General features: G+C 40.2%; 1 pseudogene; it reads right to left on the reverse strand.

Moving 5' to 3' along the window:
• Positions 1–258: 258 nt before the first annotated feature.
• On the reverse strand, positions 259–7,858 carry LOC142449323 (eukaryotic translation initiation factor 3 subunit E pseudogene; annotated as a pseudogene).
• Between the last annotated feature and the right edge of the window lie 258 nt (positions 7,859–8,116).

Raw genomic sequence — 8,116 nt, forward strand, 5'->3', positions numbered from 1 at the left:
TCATAGATGTGATAAAAGTCTCCAATTTTAAGAGAAGCTGATACCAAGAGCTTAAATAGAAAAAAATGTTTTGAAAATGATGGTGCCAACATATGTACAAATGTGATTGATACAATTGATGTATGGATGGTTATAAGAGTTGTAAGAGCCCCCAATAACATGATTTTTATATCTATCTATCTATCTATCTATCTGTATATATTAAAGACTCCAATTTTGATAAAAAGCAGGCATTTTTAATGAAATGTTCAAACCAAGTCACAAGAAGATGCCATTCACAAGCACTGATTCACATTTCCTCAGCCTTTCTGAGCTCCACTAAAGTCAAAGTCAATATATAAGCATTCAACAAACTCTGCAATTGGGGCTTTATGTGTGTAATATTCTTGTTGACTAACCTTGATGAGGTCTTTCAGCGCCTGCCAGATATTTTTAGTGTCTCTATTTTGTCTGCTCTCGTCAAACAGTAGCGAATACGTGCACAGTGTGTGAATTGCACTAAGACACTGTGATGAGTAAAGGAAGTGATCGATAATGTTATCTCAGCCTTTAGTGTGGCTGAAGACAGTAAATAGAGACCAGTGAATGAGCCATGTCCACTGCTGAGCCCTGGGGAACTCACATGACTATTAGCTATCATTTCCTTCAACCATGTGAGGTCTTCCGTGGCTGCGCTGCAATTCCGCAATATGATTTCAGGGGACCATTTTCCTCCAATTGAACTCAGAGTATCTCATACTCTTCTTGGAACCACCATTCTAAAAACATAGGGCTAGTCTGTTGCTCCAGAGTAATTCCCGCATTGATACTGGAATGTTACATATGCCTGTACACATCGTCTAAATAGTCCTGTCTAGGACAATGCTTATCTACTTTGTGGTCAAATAGCTTCCAGCCATCTCTGGTTGAGAGTCGTTGCCTTATAGTTTCTGCACCCTCACCCATATTCACAATCGGTTCAGTTTCAGCTGATGTTGTTTCAGTTGTTCAGCGACAGTAGCTATCCTTTTTCAATCTCAAAGCATGAGGATGATCAGTCAGATTGAGCAGTGGTTCTCAACTTGTGGGTCGTGACCCCTTTGGGGGGTGGGGTGTTGAATGGCCCTTTCACAGGGGTTACTTATGACCATGGGAAAACACCTATTTCCAATGGTCTTAGGAACTGAGACACCGCTCCTCTGTCTGTCTCCAGGTGGGTCCACCCACATGCAGATATGCCCACCTATGAGTACCCTGTGTAAAGACTGTGACCCATGCTACACCATGCTTTAAGACAAAATTTCATTGATTTGTCATTAGAAATAAATATTTTGAAATATATTATTACATATTGTTTTTGTGATTCATCACTATGCTTTAATTATGTTCAATTTGTAACCATGAAAATACACCCTGCATATCAGATATTTGCATGACGATTCATAACAGTAGCAAAATGACAGTGATGAAGTAGCAATGAAAATAATGTTATGGTTTGGGGTTACCACACATGAGGAACTGCATTAAAGGATAATGGCATTAGGAAGGTTCAGAACCACTGGGATAGAGGTTTTGTACATATCTATGGCAAAGTCTGCCATGTTGATATCATTACAGTAGCATAAATTATGTGCTGATCCATTTCCCTTGTAATATTTTTTTTCATTTTACATCTATCCTTTTTGGAGAGAAAATCAAAACTGGATGATGAGTCTGAGTCAGGACAGCAGTTAGACTTGGAAATACTTGTTGGTTTCTTTTTTCTTTCTTTTGTTGTCTATCTATATAAGCTAGGCAGGATATGCAATCCCAAGGAGATGGCAATGGGACTGACAGAAGGGGGGAGAGCGATAGCAAGGGATGTAAAATTGACGATGAGGAGTGGGTAGCATACCTGAACGTGTCAGAATGCCAATTGAGATGTTTCAACAAACCCATGTTAGAAGCAGTCACTCATTCATGCCTGGAAATTTGGAGAGTAGCCAGGGATCCATATTTGTGCCCATTCCAAAAGAAAGTTTTCCAATCCAATATCATTAATATCACATATAAGTAAAATTTTGATGAAGAGAATTCAAAAACAGCAGTGTATTGACAGGAAACTATAAAAAATACTGGCTGAATTGGAATGAGGGATATAATTATTGAGGTCAGATAGGTCTTGGCTGAAACCAGAGAATACAAAAAAGGTGTTTACCTGTGTTTTAAGGAATATCCAAAGACATTAAACTGTGTGGATCCAAACAAATCACCCTCAAAGCTTTTATTTTTAAGAAATGTTACATTCAAAGTAAATGATCAAGACTTCAATATCCATTGTGAAGAGACACAATTCAACTCCTACCCTTAACGTGAGGCACAAACCCTTAAGGGACTACTTTGCTGCTGTGTAGTCCTACATTTTCATTTTTGTCGACTGCCTACATCCCATTGCCTAGGGTACATGGATATGAGCTACATCAGAATCTTCACAAACCCAACAACGATGTTTCTCCTTTTCCTTATTGAACCTTGGGATCCCGCTGTCTTCCCATATCACAGAGGTTCAATGATCACCCTGGATTTTATTGTTAGCAGTCTCAGTTAATGATATCATTTTAATGTACTTATCTGCTAAGGGAGAGATGCTGGGACAAGCCCTAGACAAGGTCATCCCTCTAAGATGTAAACATAATGAAACAAAACAACCTAACCCCTTTTCTATCCCTCAAAATTCCCTACATTGGTTTCTTTCCTTCATTGTTGTGGATTGAATCGCACTCCTCCAAAAGATTTTGAAGGCCTAACCCCTGGTGTCTGTGCATGTGACCTTGTTTGGAGAGATAGGTCTTTGAAGAGGTTTTCCGTTAAATTAACACAGGCCAGACAGACAAGTAGTTGTGGCTGCCTAATTGGAGTGAGCTGTTTCCCATGCTTAGCATCATGGACTTGAAATTACATCGCCAGGTTCACAGAGTCTCTGATGGGAAACTCAGTTTCTTGAGTTACTGTTTTGGTGTTAATGCATATTACCAAAACCAGACAAGAGAGAGTGCCTGTGGCTGAACAAAAGCTATGATGGTGAGTTAATGTTTGATGCATGTCTAGGGACTTGCATGACCACATGTGCTATACAGAAATGAGGTGTACGAAAAGAGCGCATCCCTCCACTCTCAGGTACAGACTGCCTCATGGGCAAACCAACCCAAACCAACAGGGATGCTCTGGGACTCCTACCCGAGGTCTCTTAATTTATCATAAAGAAAACAAGGAACTTCTGCTACTCTCCCAACATGCACATTGATTTGATAGAAACAGGAACTTTTGCCACTTAATATAATCATTAAAGCAGAAGATGCGAGTGATTGTGTTCTCCATGGAAGTCCTTGTCTAATGGAGAAGGATGCAGAATAGCTACTTCCTAGGCAATTCTTTTCTGAGGGCACTGGGTCCAAGTAATGATGCCATGCTCAGAATGCCCGAGTTTAAATGTCACCTCTGTTAGCCTTCTGTGACTTCAAGCACGTTACCTAAGTCCTCTGCTTCTCAGTCTTCTCTTCTGTGAAATGAAGTATATTAGGATCCCTCTTAGCGCACGGTGTTAAGATTACACTCATGAGTGTCTGTGAAGTCACGTCGAACTGGACTTGACAAATAAAAGAGGTACAGTAGAATTTAGCTGTTATTAGGATTTTGTTTTATTTATCAGATACTTTTATGAATCAGATCACCTACTTTGGACATGTTATTAGGTGAGGGCAGTCCCTGGAAGAAGACATCATACTTGGTTAAAAACATAAACGAGGGAGTCCCTCAGAGAGGTGGATTGATACAGTGGCTGCAACAAGGGTGTCAGACCTAGCAGTAATTATGAAGGATGACAAAGGACTGGGTAGTGCTTCTGTTGTAGCTAGGGACGCTCTGAGTTGGAATCGCCTCCATGGCACCTTACAACCACCACAGTGATGCATATCGAACTCTCTTCTAGACTCTAGCATGAGATATAACAGACACCGATCTAGGGACATGTATCTCAAGATTTTTATGAAGCAAGATGATTGAAGATGGCTTCAGAAAAGAAGGGGTTATAATGCCTTCTAAAGGAGGTTGCCTTCGTTCGGACTTGGAAAGGATTTTAGTGGAAGTTGTTAAACACACAGCAGAAATAGCATTCCAAGAAATAGCACCCCGAGCAAAAGCATTGGGGTCACAGACATTGGGCTATATGTGGGTTTTATTGATTCCAGATGACGTGGTTCGAAGAGTGAGGTAGGTACTGGTTGCCAAAGGTGTGACACACGTCTTCTAAAATTTAATTTTTTTTCAGACTCATTTCTTATGTCTAATTTATCAAAGAAACTTCCCTTAGTGGGAAATAAAAAATAAATACCTAAGAAAGGCATCTTAAAAATTAAATCAAACTTGTGGGGGAAGAGAATTAGAGAACAAAACCGACATTTGTCTTATTTAATTACATACATTTCTTAAGTGCGTATCAGTAGCAAATTCAAAGTGAATTCTGAGGCGATCATGCGAATGTTTCAGGATAATGAACTGGATCTTTCAGAGGCAATTTCTGTAGTTCTGAATTACCGATGCTGACTAGACTTAATTACATAATCACTTAAATCCATTCTGCCTCCTTAAACAAGGACTACACGCATTCTACGCCACTTGGCACATCTTATCCTTTCATTTGAACATGATCATTAGCTTGTTGCTGAAAGAATAACTTCACCAAATTTTTGGCCTTATGTATTTTCATAGATCAGTATTAATATCAATATTATCTTTCACATCCACAGAAGTGATTTCAGTAGCACTTATTACAATAGTTTGTAATTATCCTTTCTTTTAGATAATTCTCCAAAAGTATCCCCCCCATCTTTTATTTAATACATAAGTTGTACCTTAAAAATTACAGGATAATTTTGGGGGGGCAGGATTGAATTCAGAGGTGCTTCTACTATCGGGAAAATTTCTTCTGTCTGCCTTTTGTCAACTAATGTATAAAACTGTAGAAGGAAAAAATATTTTTCAATACATAATTTTCATTATGCATTAGATGCTTCCAATATCCCCTTACTGAGTTCCATAATTCTACATATGCAGCTTGTCACCTGGAATATGTAAACATGAAATCATTTGAGCATGATTGCGTAGTTATATCAAAATGCCACGCATAAAAAAAGACATCCAATATTCACCCAGTGTTTAGACAAGGCATTTTTGTTGGCTGTGGAGGCATTAATAATTTGATCACAGAGAGCATTTTTCAGGAGGGCTCACAGATTGCCAGTAAAAGATAATTCTTCCCTTGTGGACAGGCTTTATATCACATGTCCTCCACACACTGATGAAATCTCATTCGGAGGATGGTGATCGGGTAGTTTATCTGTGGAAGGAGAGACATCCTTAAGTGATAATGAGCCTTGTGTGTCTTTCAGGATATAAAAGAAGTCACTGCAAACCTTGGGGGATTTAAACGAATATTGACTAGCTCTAGAGGCTCTGGGCAAGACCACCACTTATGTATGAATATTTTTTTCTCCTAAACTTAAAATTTTTTAAAACTGGATTGTGCCTTTAAAATTGTGGTATGTATACATCATATACGTATATTTTTATACACACATATGCCATTAAAGTGTTATGCTGCTAATTCAAAGGTTACTAATTGGAACCCACCACATGCTCGATGGGAGGAATATGTGCTAGACAGCTTCCGGGAAGATTCCAACATTGGAAGCTCTATGAAACAGCTTTACCCAGCCGATAGTTCCCGTGAGTCAGAGTGGACTCCAAAGCAGTGGGTTTCGTTTGGGCTTCATTATGCATAACAAAACATTTACAACTTAACATACTTTGCACAAAGATTCAGTGACATTAATTGTGTCCATCGTATTGTACAATCATCACCACTACCAGTTTCCAAATAGAAACAATTTGTTTTCTTTTCTTGTGGTAAACAGGTTATAACAGTTACCATTTCAACGAAGTTCACATGTGCAACTTAGTGTGACTAATGCTAATTGCGTTATCCCTGCTGAATTTTAAATCCCCCTTAAAGAGATGCTTTGTGGGAAGAACCTGTATGAGTACGTTCTCGACGAATGATTGAATTCGAAAATTTAATTCATTGTGTTTCCATTGGACGGATGTTAATTCACAGCATTACCTCCAATAATTCAAATCTACTGACTTTACCATTGTTATCTCCTCTCTTCATCCTTGGTGGGGAATGAGCAAAGGGAGGTAAGATCAGAGGAAAGAAGGAAGGACTTTTATAGGTGGTTGGTCTTTTCTTTCTCTCAGCCAACTATGAGTTATTTGAAATTTCAGATGGTCGGACACAGCAAGCAGGAACATGCCATGAGAATTCAAGCCCTTTCCCTGAGCAGCAGAGTCAACACAGGTGGAGACCATGATAGCATTTTTCATGTTTCCTCCTGGCTTTTTTTTTTTAAGCCTGTTCTTAGCCGAAGATGACAATCTGAAGTGAGAGTGTTGATGGTGCCATTGCTTCGTTCACAGATAGGCAGAGAGCGATATTGGAGAGGGGACCTGGGGCAGAATGGAGAGGGAAATCCCGAGTTGACTTCTCATGATTGGAATTCTTCAGTTCTTACGTTTAAAACCCCCCCCCCCAACAATTTAGAAAGAAACACCAGTGCTAAACTGCTACTGGGATATTTCTTAAAAGACTCTGAACTTCAGAAAGGTGGTTGTTGTTATTCCTTCAATCCTATTTCCCCCTAAAGAACTATTTTTGGCTCATCCTCCGCCTGAATAGAAAATCTGATCTGATCTATTTACCCTCTTTCACTGCTACTTTCAAGTCTATCTTACTCTTCCTATGGGCTCAGGGCTTTGAACAGAATTATGTTAAGAAGGGAAGAGAATGAAAAAGACAGAATTTATGTCACTGGCTGCCTCCTTAGACTAACAGTGACAGTAAGACAACCTCATGGAAAGCGGCAATGGTGTAGATGAGGGGCTTCCTCTGATCGCCCCAGCAGCGAAGACTGGCTGGTCTCCTTCTCTGCATTTTCTGTAGATGGATTTGTGTTTAGAGGACTTACTACATGTTCTGGTGGTTCAATTGTAAACCACTTGGCTGCTGGCCAAAAGACAAGCAGTATAAACTCACAAACTCGGTTCCAGTCAGGTCCCTTAAAGATTAATTCTTCAGAAATCCCTGTAAGGAAGTTGTGCCCTGTTCTGTAGTGTCACTATGAGTCTGAATGGGCTGGATGGCAGTGCCTTTTACAGGACTTGATCTCTGTACCATAGTCACCTGCTAAAACATGTTTTTGCTACCCAGAATGTATCAATATTTTGACTGCTAATCAAAAGTTTGAATACTCTGAGAGGCACCTCATAGGCAAGGCCTGGACATCTGCTTTTGGAAAACCAGCCACTGAGACTGTGTAAGGGAGCAGGGTTCCACTCTGACATGCATGGAGTCCCAAGGAGTCAGAGGTGACTGCTCTGGTTTTACCAGACAGAGGATGTCAAGCTGGAGGACCTTGACTCTGTATCTTTCTGTCTCTAGGATCTGTTATGAGTTATTAGAGAATAGTTGGTTCTTTGGGGGGAAAGTATAAGTAGGATATAATATTCATCAATGGAATAAACAAGTGTACTTTGGTTGAAATTAAAACAGTGAAAATTCAAGGAACGAAATGACTTGTTAGAGACAAAGAAATAAGAGATTTGGCCACCCAAAGGGAACACCAGACAGATGGGCTAGTAATGCAGTGTTTGGTAGGGAAGAAATTCCCCGAATGCACAGAGCATCGGGACGACTCAGTTTTCCATAGACCCGGACCGAGGTGCCTCAGTCTCTCCAGACCACCACTGTCAACAGGATACTATTGAGCTTACTTCTGCTCGGCATCTTTGAAAAATGATGTACAGAAACCCCAATTTGTCTACAGAAAGCAGTGGCAATAATTAAAAGCATTACACCAGGCCCTGGGAGAAAGGGTCACAATGGTGAAGGCTGCGTCACCGGGGAGTGCAGCCGGCTGCCCTTGAACAGATGAAAGCTTGTTTTGATCAGCTCCTTCCCTGGCTATGGAGAAGTGAGCAGGAGGCCAGGAGAGTAACGCAGAACAGGGTGATTTAGCGGAGCATCAGGAGCAGTTCTCAAGGG

Source organism: Tenrec ecaudatus, chromosome 5 (genome assembly GCF_050624435.1).
Source record: "Tenrec ecaudatus isolate mTenEca1 chromosome 5, mTenEca1.hap1, whole genome shotgun sequence".
Taxonomy (NCBI): domain Eukaryota; kingdom Metazoa; phylum Chordata; class Mammalia; order Afrosoricida; family Tenrecidae; genus Tenrec; species Tenrec ecaudatus.